Source organism: Cervus elaphus, chromosome 1 (genome assembly GCF_910594005.1).
Source record: "Cervus elaphus chromosome 1, mCerEla1.1, whole genome shotgun sequence".
Lineage (NCBI taxonomy): Eukaryota > Metazoa > Chordata > Mammalia > Artiodactyla > Cervidae > Cervus > Cervus elaphus.
Window position 1 is genome coordinate 97,930,984 of NC_057815.1, and position 13,156 is coordinate 97,944,139.

Consider the following 13,156-nt stretch of genomic DNA (forward strand, 5'->3'; position numbering starts at 1 on the left):
AGTCCGCGAAGAGCCGGGGCGGTGGTTGGAGATGATTGGCTCCTGGAATTGTCTGTGAACGCTGGAGCGTGACACTTCTGGCCAATGAAAGAGACCAATTGAGAGGGGGCGGGGCAGGCCGGGGCAGCCAATAAAACCCGGGAAGAGCAATTCGGGGGCGTGCCCGCCTGCTTCCGCCTTTGGGGAAGTTTGCGAGTCGGGAAAGACCGTCCGTTTCTCTAACGCGTGTTTTGATGCTGGGTGTCAGTGTTGGAGTAGCTCTTTCTGAGTTAAGATCGCCAGTTTGTTGGGAAGAGTGTTTCTGCGTAGTCGGCCTTTGCCTGAGTTTTTCCCTGCGAGTTGGAGGCCCGACCTCCTGGGGACCCCAGAAATGGCTTCCCAGTGTCCTACAGAATCTACCATCCTAACTCCCTTTCCTGGTTTGCTCATAGTACCACACACCTTATCTCTTGATTCTAGACTGTCATATGCTTCTCCTGATTTTGTCCCACGAGTTGCTGACCCAGCTGTGAGCGTAAGTGGACTTGCGAGGACCTGACTTTATTTGTACTTGGGACCCATGTCTCTAACAGTCCTAAAGGCCTTTGTTGGTTTTAGCATCATAAGCGCACGTGTGTATGCTTAACTTTGCACGGAATATTTTAGATACACTGATTTTTTTCACACATCTGTGAAAGAACTTAAGTAACTCATTTAACGTTTAGATGTTAACAAATGGAGTTTTCGGGAACCTGGCATCTCTTACATTTTGCTAATTTTGCTGGACAATAGAAGTACTGCTGGCTGGAAAACAAATCGCTTTTTCTTGGCAATGTGCTTCATAGTATCAGGAAAATAAAGAAAAATATCCTTTTTTAGAAAACGTTTTTCAGAGAAGAGACATTTATCGAATTCTGGAGATAAAATGCACTTTGAAAATCTGCAGTTAGATGTAGGTTAGAGGATTGTTTTAACTCAACTAAAGTGAACTCCTTTATGCTTGAGTCATACCTTTAGTGGCCCTCTGACTGGGAAAGTTACTTAAGCATTCCCAGCCTCAGTTTTCATTTCTGTTAAAAAGGAATAAAACCTTATAGCGATATTGTTCTGATTAAATGCATAGATGAACATGTTTGATAAACTAAACAGCTAGAAAATGTAAGTTGTATTGCCGAATACATCCATCTGTTTAGTTGCCAACCACAAAGGAGAAACACATACTTTTACACTGAGGACAATCTGGCTCTCCCCACCTTAACCCAGTTAACCAACTGGGTTATCATTAACCCTGGGACAGCCAACATTTTTTATGAGGTCCCTTGTCTGCTGCTTTAAAAGATGCTTGTTCCTTGGAAGAAAAACTATGACCAACCTAGACAGCATATTAAAAAGCAGGGACATTACTATGCCAAAAAAGATCCATCTAGTCAAGTCTATGGTTTTTCCAGTAGTCACATATGGATGTGAGAGTTGGACAGTAAAGAAAGCTGAGTGCCGAAGAATCGATGCTTTTGAACTGTGGTGTTGGAGAAGACTCTTGAGAGTCCCTTGGACTGCAAAAAGATCCAATCAGTCCATCCTAAAGGAAATCAGTCCTGAGTGTTCATTGGAAGTACTGATGTTGAAGCTGAAACTCCAATACTTTGGCCCCCTGATGTGAAAAACTGACTCATTGGAAAAGCCCCTGATGCTGAGAAAGATTGAGGGGAGGTGGAGAAGGGGATGACAGAGAATGAGATGGTTGGATGGCATCACCAACTCGATGGACATGAGTTTGAGTAAACTCTAGGAGTTGGTGATGGACAGGGAGGCCTGGTGTGCTGTAGTCCATGGAGTCGCAATGAGTCAGACACGACTGAGTGACTAAATTGAACTGAACTTGTGTGCTGCAGCTTGAAGTATACAGCTCCACTTAATTACGTTTTCTTGATCCTGAGTCCAGTCAAGCCTTTAGATTTATCCTTCAATTTACAGAGGCTGGAGGAACCAGTTAAACAAAACCCCCCAAGGAGACAATTGAATAAATCAAGAATGTGAGACAGTCTGTAAGACAACTGGTTTTACAGAAGATAAGATAGAAAGATTAAGGAAAAGTGATATAGTAACAGAGTCACGTGGTGATTGTTGTAAATTAAAAAAAAAAAAAGAATGTTTTTAAAAAAGACCTCCCCAACAAATGCCTGACTTTATTTTGATTATGAAACAAAACAAAACAAAAACAAAAAACTATTCTTGTAGACATTGGAGGATAACTGGGGAAATTTGAAAATGGACTGGTACTAGATGATGTTAGGCAGTTATTGCACTTGTTCAATGTAATACTGTATAATGGCTATGAATGAAAGTATCTTTAGACTCTGGAGAAATGTCACCCTCTTCAATAAATGGTTTTGGGGAACATGGCTAAACTACCTGCTAAAGAATCAAACTGGACTACTACTACAAACTCACACCATATTACCAAAGAAGTTCAAAATGGATCAAAGACTTGAATGTAGGGCCTGAAACCATAAAACTTCTAAAAGGAAGCTTAGGCAGTACGCTCTCTGACATAAGTCTTAGCAATGTTTTGGAAGGTATGTCTCCTCAGGCAAGGGAAAAAAAATATAAGCGAATGGGGCCTACTTGAGTTTTAAAGCTTTTGTACAGCAAAGAAAACTGTCAACAAAATGAAAAGAGCTTACTGAATGGGAGAAGATATTTGCAAGCTATATTTGATAAGATATTAATATCTAAAATATACATAAGACTCCTACAACTCAACTTCAAAAAACCAAACAACCCAATTTAAAAATGGGCAGAGGCTCTGAATAGACATTTTTCCAAAAAGACTTATAGATGGGCACTGGACATGTAAAAAGATGCTCAATATCATCGTTTCCCCTGATGATCCCTAATCATCAGGGAAAGGCAAATCAAAACCACAGTGTTTTATCACCTCACACTGTCAGAATGGCTATTATTTAAAAAAATATTTAACAAGTAACGAGTGTTGGCAGAGGTGTGGAGTAAAGGGACCCCTTGTGCACTGTTGGTGGGAATGTGAGTTGGTACGGCCACGACGGAAAACAACACGGAGGTTCCTCAAAAACTAGAAGTGGAACAGCCCCATTCGATCCGGCAGTCTCACTTCTGGATATTTATCTGAAGAAAATGAAAATACTAATTCAAAAAAGATATCTGCAGCCTCATGTTCACTGCAGCATTGCTTACGATAGCCAAGACATGGCAACAGCCTAGGGATCCACTGAGAGATGAATGGATAAAGAAAATGTAGAATATTACTAAACCATAAAAAGGATGGGGTTTTGCAACATGGATGGACCCTGAGGGTGTTCTGCTTACTGAAGTAAATGGAGAAAGACATGAAAGAAAGTATGTTATCACTTGTGGAATCTCAAAAAATGAACAAACATATAACTAAACAGAAACAGAGTGGCAGATACAAAAAACAAACGTGGTCCTCAGAGGGGAGGCAGGTGGGGGAAGGAGAGGAATTAACCGGGAAGTTAAGAGGTTCACGCTTCCAGTTGCAAAAGTATGAAATGTAGACTGTGGGGAATAGAGTCATTATGTAATAACTTTGTATTGTGACAGATGGTAACTAGACATTCTGTGGCGAACATTTTGAAATCTATAAGTATCAAATCTCTATCTTGTGTAACAGGAACTAGCAGTGTTGTAGGTCGATTATACTTGAAGAACAAATTCATAGAAAAGGAGATCACATTTGTGGTAGGGGCCGGTGGTGGCGGCGGCGGCAGGGGGCCGAGAGGAGTAGGGTGAAGGTAGCCAATGGTTACCAGCATTCAGTTACAAGACAAATAAGTCCTAGAAACTGTAGTGTACAACATGATAAGTGTAATAAATACTGCTCTACCTTATGTATAAAAGTTAGAGGAACTCCTAAGAGTGCTCATCACAGGAAAAAAGAATCGTTCTATTTCTTATGTATCTATGAGATGACAGATATGAACTAAACTTGTAGTCATCATGAAATGATGTTGTTGAATCATTGTGCTGGACACCTTAAACTTACACAGTGCTGTATATTAATTAGATCTCAGTAAAACTGAACGAAAAGAAACAGATTTTGGAGAAGTATTAGGAATCTGTAAATTTCTTCTGAAATGGTCAGAACAGGAAAGAAAGAAAGCCCCCCCTCCCAAAGTAATACGGACTTTGATATGCACGCACACACATCTACATGTGTGTATCTGTGTATCTGACACGACTGAAGCAGCTTATCATAGCACATCTATGTACCTGTACATGATAAAGGCAGCCTGTTAGCACTGTTCAGTAGCCGAGTCCTGTCCGACTCTCTGAGACCCCGTGGACTGCAGCACACCAGGCTCCTCAGTCCTCCACTGTTTCCCAGAATTTGCCTAGACTCACTCCAGTGAGTCAGTAATGCTGTCTAACCGTCTCGTCCTCTGCTCCCTCCTTCTCCTTTGGCCTTCAGTCTTTCCCAGCATCGGGATCTTTTCCTCTTCGCATCAGGTGGGCCAAAGTATTGGGAGTTTCAGCTTCAGCATCAGTCCTTCCAATGAATATTTAGGGTTGGTTTCCTTTATAAAGGCAAGTAGACAGAGGCTGGGCTTCCCCAGTAGGCCAGCAGTAAAGAATCCGCCTGCAGTGCAGGAGCCCCAGGAGAAGCGGGTTCGATCCCCTGGAGGAGGGCACGGCAACCCACTGCAGTATGCTTGCCTGGGAAGTCCCAGGCACAGAGGAGTCTGGCAGGCTACAGTTCATAGGACCGCAAAGAGTCGGACACAACTCGCACGCACGCAGACACGTTAATGGTTGAATGCTGGTGAGAAGTACACAGGTGTTGTACTATTATTCCTATTTCTGTCGTATATCTGAAAACATTTCCTTAAAGGTTTTAAAAGGCTGACTTGAGTTAATGTTGTTGCCCACCGACGCTTCCAGCCACCCACACTTCTTTGCCTGCTAAGTGAGGCCTTTGAGCAGCTGGTTACCCTTCCTTTCTAGCCGCTCCACCTCTCTTGCCCTGATGCCCTCCGCACTCCAGTTGCGTTGATCCCTGCGTCTGCACCGCCTTCTCGCTCTCCTTTCCCTCCCTCCACAGAGTCTGCTCTGAGCTCTCTGCTCAGAAGAGCGCTGCTTCCTTGGGACTCGGGATGTCCTGTGATGCTCGCTGTCTTGCTCTGTAGCTAGCTGTGTTCCTACCACGTCACCCCTCCTCGGGGTAAGATCCCCCAGTGTGTGATCTGTATCTCTTTCATCTCTGGTTCCCTCATGACAGCCTGTTACCGAGTGGGTGAGAGGTCTGGCTGCTTGCCGAACAAAAGCCAATAAATAGGCCAGGCTGGTGGAAAGGGAAGTTTGCTTTATTTCAGATGCCAGCAACTGGGGGTGCGGGGAGGGTGGTGGACAGCTGTCCAGAGGCTGACTCCCCATCCCCTGACCCTGCAAGCCGTGAGGGAGAGCTTTATAGACAGAGTAGGGGGGTGGGCGTGCTACGTGCAGAAACAGCACAGTCAGCTCGAACAGTCAGCTTCAGATTGCTTATTGGTGGTCTGACCAGCATCATCTTTGTTGTTTTAGGTACAGTTAATCATTAGTTCCAGTCCATTTATTCCTATACTTTTTGAGGCTAGTTCTCGGAATTGTGGCCGCTCATGTCCTGGGTACAGTCCGGTCATTAGTGTAGTTAACTTCTCCACCTGGTGTTTCAGTGTCAACAAGACAGCTCACAGGATGTGGCTCTGAATATGATCTGTAGCCCTTGAGAAAGAACTAAAGTCCTTGACTTTGCTTAATGACTGCATTGTTATTCTTGAGTCTCCTTTGACTGTTTCCCTTTGTTTTCACATCTTTCACTTCTCTGATTAAACATATTCTTTGACTAAGGTTTTCCACAGACAAAAGGCATGGTGGAGGGGAGGCAAGGACCGTAGAATCCTGCTCTGTCTCAAGCCCAGTATGTTTCCTCATTTCACAAATATGAATTGAGCATCTCCCATATGATCCCCAGGCTTTTTCAAGTGTTGGAGGCACAGTAATGAATGTATGGATACGCTGTAGTTCCTCATGGAATGTAAAGGACAGGCAGATGTTAAACCAGAAGCATACAAATGAGTATATACAGTATCTGCATGGGCTTCCCAGGTGGGGCAGTGGTCAAGAATCTGCCTGCCAATGCAGGAGATACAAGAGATGGGGACTACATCCCTGGGTCAAGAAGATCCCCTGGAGGAGGAAATGGCAAGCCGCTCCAGTATTCCTGGCCTGGAAAATTCCACGGACAGAGCAACCTGGCGGGCTACAGTCCATGGGGTTGCAAAGAGTCGGCCGTGACTGTGTGCACACACACACACTTGCACAGAGAAAATATGGACGGTTGCAATATACCTGAAGTAACCCGGAGGACCAGCAGGGCGCTGTGAAAGAACGGCAGGTGCAACCTGTTCCAAACAGGGTAAACCCTCTTTAAGCACCTGGGGGCTGGAGAGGAATTAGAAAGAGAAATGAAAGGATGGGGATAGTCTTTCTTGTGTGAAGAAAGAAGAGAGGCAGTACCTGAGGCAGAGGGGTTAGAGGCAGAGAAGGCAGGTGTGAAAGGCCTCCAGGGCCTCCTGAGGAGCGTGGGTTTTATTTCAGGAACAATGGGAAGCAATTAAAAGTGCGTAGCGTGCTGGCGTGCTGGGTCACTTCAGTCGTGTCTGACTCTTGGCCACCCCATGGACTGTAGCCCTTCAGGCCCCTCTGTCCATGGGATTCTCCAATCTAGAGTACTGGAGTGGGATGCCATGCCCTCCTCCAGGGGATCTTCCTGACCCAGGGATGGAACCCGTGTCTCTTATGATTCCTGCATTGACAGGTGGGTTCTATACCGCCTAGGAAGCCCCAGGGTTAGGATAGTGACCCTGTTTTTAAGTTTTTTTTTGCCTCACCACATTGTTTGCAGGGTCTTAGTTCCGTGGGAGTGAGAGCCCTGAGACTTAACCACTGGGCCACCAGGGAAATCCCTGGGGTTCACTCTTGGTGTTGTACATTCTGTGAGTCTTACAAGTGTGTGCTGACGTGTGTTCACGATTAGAGTATCATAGAGAATAGTTTTGGGACTTTACTGGCGACCCAGTGGGTAACACTCCGTGCTTTCAAGGCAGGGGGCACAGGCTTTACCCCGGGCAGGGGAACTAAGAGCCCACATGCCTTGGGGCACAGCCGAGACAGACAAACAAACCTGCATCTTCATACAGAACAGTTTCCCTGATCTCAAAATCCTCCATGCGTATCCATCCCTCCGTCCTTCCCCTGGTGACCAGTGATCGTTTTCCTGTCTCCATGGTTTTGCTTTTTCTCAGAATGTCATAGAGTTGGAGTCACATAATATGTAGCCTTTTCAGATTGGCTTCTTTCACTTAGTCACATCCATTTATGGTTCTTCCATGTCTTTTCATGGCTTGATGCTTCGTTGCTGTTGCTTAGTTGCTAAGCCGTGTCCGACTCTTTGCAACCCTATGGAGTGCAGCACACCAGGCTCCTCTGTCCTCCACTGCCTCCCAGAGTTTGCTCAAACTCATGTCCATTGAGTAGGTGATGCTGTCTAACCATCTCATCCTCTGTCACCCCCTTTTCCTTTTGCCCTCAATCTTTCCTGGCATCATAGTCTTTTCCAGTGAGTTTCCTGTTCACACCAAGTGGCCAAAGTATTGGAGCTTCTGCTTCAGCATTAGTCCTTCCATTGAATATTCAAGGTTGCTTTCCTTGGAAATCAACTGGCTTCACTGACTGATTTGACTGGTTTAGGATTGACTGGTTTGATCTTCTTGCAGTCCAGACTCCCAAGAGTCTTCTTCAGCACCACAACTGGAAAGCATCAATTCTTCAGCCTTCTTTATGGTCCACCTCTCACATCCGTACATGACTACTGGAAAAATCATAGCTTTGACTAGACAGACTTTGTCAGCAAAGTGATGTCTCTGGTTTTTGTTTTTGTTTTTTTTTTCTGTTTTTTTTTTTTCTGTTTTTTAATATGCTGTCTAGGTTTGTCATAGCTTTCCTTCCAAGGAGCAAGCATCTTCATATTCATGGCTTCAGTCACTGTCCACAATGATTTGGGGGCCCAAGAAAAAAAAATCTGCCACTGATTCCAATTTTCCCCCTTCTGTTTGCCATAAAGTGATGGGACTGGATGCCATGATCTTAGTTTTTTAAATATTGAGCTTTAAGCTAGCTTTTTCACTGTCTTTCACCCTCATCAAGAGGCTCTTTAGTTCCTCTTTGCTTTCTGCCATTAGAGTGGTATCATCTGCATATCTCTGGTTATTGACATTTCTCCTAGCAATCTTGATTCCAGCTTGGGATTCATCCAGCTGGGCATTTTGTGTGATATACTTTTCATAGAAGTTAAATAAGCAGAGTGACAATATATAGCCTTGTCATGATCCTTTCCAAATTTTGAACCAGTCAGTTGTTCCATGTCTGGTTTGTTTCTTCTTGACCCGAGTACAAGTTTTTCAGGATACAAGTAAAGTGGTCTGGTATTCTCATCTCTTTAAGAATTTTCCACAGTTTGTTACAATCCACACAGCCAAAGGCTTTAGCATAGTCAATGAAGCAGAAGTAGATGTTTTTCTGGAGTTCCCTTGCTTTTCCCATGATCCAATGAATGTTGCAATTTAATCTCTAGTTCCTCTGCCTTTTCTAAACCCCACTTGAATATCTGGAAGTTCTTGATTCAAGTACTGATGAAGCTTAGCATGAAGGATTTTAAACATAACCTTACTAGCACGTGAAATGAGCACAACTGTATGGTAGTTGGAACATTCTCTGTGTTGCCTTTATTTGGGATTGGAATGAAAACAGAACTTTTCCTGTCTTGTGGATCCTGCAGCATTTTGCTCATGGCTTGATGGTGGCTTAGTCCCTAAGTTGTGTCCACCTCTTGTGGCCTCATGGACTGTTGCCTGCCAGGTTCCTCTGTCCATGGGATTTCCCAGCTAGAATGCTGGAATGGGTTGCCATTTCCTTCTCCAGGGAATCTTCCTGACCCAGGAATCAAACCTGGGTCTCCTGCATTACAGGCAGATTCTTTACTGACTGAGCCACCAGGGAAGCCCATCATGGCTTGATAGATGATCTCTTTTCAGCACTGACTGGTATTCCGTTGCCTGGATGGGCCACAATTGATCTATTCACCTACTGAAGAACAACTTGGTTGCTTCCAAGTTTTGCAATTGTGAGTAAAGCTCCTATAAAGATTATTGTGCATGCTTTTGTGTGGATGTAGCTTTAAACATATTTAGGTAACTTTCATGCTTTTTTTTTTTTTTTCTATTATTCTCCACATTGTCACTGGCTTGCTCTCCCAAGTTTTGCCAAATAATAGTTTCATCATGCAGATCTTATCGATGTGATCAGTCCAGGTATTTGGTTTCCCAGTCTTGCCTTCATTATAATCAATACAAAAAATTTTTACCGGAAAAAAGTAATTTGTGATTTCAAAAGGCAACAGTGTGTCCCCAACCAAATGAAGCAGAAATTCAAGTTTAAGTCAGGTTCGCCTCATAAGTTAATTGAGGAGTGCTCCCAGGGACAACACCCATGAGGGGTGAAGGAAACAGGATCAGAGGGAGAAGTTGAACTGAGAGGCACTCACAGCAGAAGCCTCAGCTCCGGGGAAATCTGAACTTGGGTTGGTCTACTGCAGGTGTGCGGTCTTGAGACAAGACAGCTGGGTGCTTATTCCACAGAGGTGGCCAGTGGTGCACGCTGGGCATGTGGAAGGAGCCAGAACTACATCCCAGCCCTTTGGTCTTCCTCTTGCATTCAAGTTTGTGCAGCAGGATGATGAAATTTACTGAAACTAGGAAGGCGCAGAAGTGAGGACAGATTCTTCAGCCAGGTCTCCGGGGAGGTTATTCACTCTCTGCTTGTAGTTTACAAGGGAACTGGGTGTGACCAGAGAGCAAAGACCACATTCTCTGTGTATCTTACAGACGATCACACAGGGATTGATTGTAAATTTTTAAAAGGGAAGCTGCATACTAGCTGGGAAAATTCACATCCCTAACCTCTTAGCAGGGGGCACTATTGACTGATAGACACTACAGTAAGTCCCCGACATACGAGTGAGTTCTGAGAGTGCTTTTGTAAATCCAATTTGTAAGTCCACCACAGTTAGTCTAGGTACTCAACTAATACAGTCTCTGTAGTGCTGCGCTGTAATAGGTTTATAATACTTTTCATACAAGTAATTCACAAAAAACAAAGACAAAAAATAAACATTTTTAATCTTGCAGTACAGTACCTTAGAAGTACAGTGAGTGAGTGGGAGTTCGCTCAGTCGTGTCTGACTCTTTGCGACCCCATGCACTGTAGCCTACCAGGCTCCTCCATCCATGGGATTCTCCAGGCAAGAACACTGGAGTGAGTTGCGATTTCCTTCTCCAGTACAATAGTACAGTAAGAACAGTGGCACACGGAGGCTGGCATCGAGCGAACAGGCGGGAAGAGTCACTGACGGAGGAGGGGGAGGAGGGGGAGACGGCAGAGCTGCAGGGTGGGCAGCGGTAGGAGACGGGGGCGAGCGGCAAGCGTGTTCACGCCTGACCCTGATGGCACGGGTCCTGGCTCCCTGCTGGATTCAGTTCCTTATCTACCCTCTTGAGAAAAACGATCCTGGGCTCTGTGGGTCTCTCTTTCCTGTCTTAGATGAGGCGGCAGCACTGGATTGCAATCTGAACGGCTGCGGCAGCCTTCGTGCACCGTTCTACATCTGGGTCCTGGGCCCGAGAAACTAACACCGTGGCTCAAACAAAGGCAATCCCCTGGCCATTTCCTGTCCTGAATCTCCTGGGTTCTTCATTCTTCCTTCTGTCTCTCTCCATTCCTCCCCTGGGCACATTCACAGCTTTGAAAGTTCACAACTTAAAGGTTCCTATGTAGGGGCCTTACTGTGTTCATTAACACAAGTCTATCTTTGCAGCACAACGTAACTCATCCAAGTGGGACCCCACCCACACCTTCCTAGAGGGTATGACAAACCTAGAAATACTGGAACTTTCTACAAAGTACAAACGGATTAGTACTTTGCGAGGGAGTATCAACTTTTACTGTGTGTTAAGCACTTTTACAAATGTAATTTCAATTATTCTTTGTCGCTGTTCCAGTTGTTTTACCACCCCATCTACAGTTTAAAAAATTGAGAATCAAACAAGCAAAATATCTTATAAAAGCAAAGCCAGCATTCAAACATAGATACAAAAAGCTCTTCAGCCTTGGCAGGCTTCATATAACTGATGCCTGGAAATCTTTTTTTCTCTTAATGACAGAAACTATTCAAAGAATTAAATCGGGTGTCATAAGCACAACGAACTGATGTTTGGTTTAAATGTAACAGAACTACTGTGATACCTTTATCTTTAAAAAGTATCACTAGCCGGCCCCATCCCTGTTTCTCCCAGGGGCTATACTAACATTTTCACCAACCTCTTTAGGCTACACAGAGCCTTGGGTTTCACACCAGCTAATCATGCACTGTACTTCAGAGAAAATGGAGGCTGTGTGTGAAGAATGCCTTCAAATTTGTAATAATTTTTTTTAAAGATCATTCAAAAAATGTTTTTCCCCAAGAGCACTTAATGAACTCTCATGTTGAATGACTGAAAAAAAAAATCCTTTGTAATGATTCGGATTAGATTTATTTGCAAGTACAAGTGGAGGCACTTCAGTCATGTCTGACTCTTTGCGACCCCATGGACTGTAGCCCACCAGGCTGCTCTGTCCATGGGATTCTCCAGGCAAGGATAGTGGAGTGGGTTTGCATCTCCTCCTCCAGGGGATCTTCCTGGCCCAGGGATTGAACCTGAGTCTCCTGCACCTTCCCACATTGCAGGTGATATTTACTACTGAGTCACTGGGGACAGAGGCCCACTTTATGTCGGTTTAAACACATAAGAGTTTATTCTCACATCTAAAGACATTTAAAAAATAATAATAAAAGGAATTCAGAGGGAGGCAGCTCAGGGTTCGTATGGTAGCTCACTGAACTCTTCTCAGACAAAGCCTCCTTCTTTCTGCTCCACTGTGCCTTGTTGCTGTCATTGAGATTCCCTTTTGCCCCAAGGTGGCTGCTGGAGCTCCAGTCATTGTAACTGCATTCTAGGCAGCAAGAAGAGGAAGGAAAGGAGGACAAATAGGCATTTCCTTTCTTTTAAGGAGCACTTTTGGAAGTTCCATACAAGGTGTCTGCTTCTCTGTTAGACGGAGAAAAGTTGGAAAATGACTGTGAATGTAATTCAGGTTTTCTTTTTCTGCCGCTCACTCACTACAATGTTGGACAAGTCATGTCCATGCTCTCTCCCTTTTCTTCCTTCCTTTAAATACAAACCAAAACATAATCATTATAAAAGATATAAAGGTTCAGAAATGCAAATATAGAAAATGAAAATTCTTCCTAACCACACCTTCTAGAAATGACCATTGTTAATAGCTGGATATATATTCTTCTACTATCCTGAGGGTTTTTCAAAATTAAAAAAAAGTTAATGATAAATGTTTGACACCTACTAGTTTGCCAGGACTGTCATAACAAAGTGCCAAAGACAGGGTGGCTTAAATGATGAAAAATGTGTTTTGTCACAATTCTGGGGCCGAGACGTCTGAAATCAAGGTGTGAGCAGCACCGGTTTCTTCCGACGTCTGGCCGTGGAGACGGCTGTCTTCTCCTGGAGTCTTCACAGGCCCTGCGCCTGTGTCCCCATCACCGCTTCTGGTAAGGACGCTGCTCACAGTGGGCTAGAACTCACCCTAATGACTTCATCTTATTTATTTACTTATGACTTCATTTTCACCTTTGTTCTTGTTCTTTTGAACTTTCTATTCTGTATTGGCCTATAGCTGATTAACGATGTGAGTTTTAGGTGAACAGCGACAGGGCTCAGCCACACACATCCATGGACCCATCCTCGCCCAAACCCCCCTCCCATCCAGGCTGGCACAGAGCATTGAGCAGAGTCCCCTGTGGCATACAGCAGGTCCTGCTGGTTGTGGAAATACAGCCGCACGTTCATGTCCAAGCCAAGCTCCCTAACTGTGCCTTCATGCCTGTCCAGGGCACTGTCCCCAAATACAGTCCAGGCTGGGCTGGGGCGTCGGGGCTGCACCGCGAGCCTTGCTGTTGCTGCCGGAGTAGAGCTGG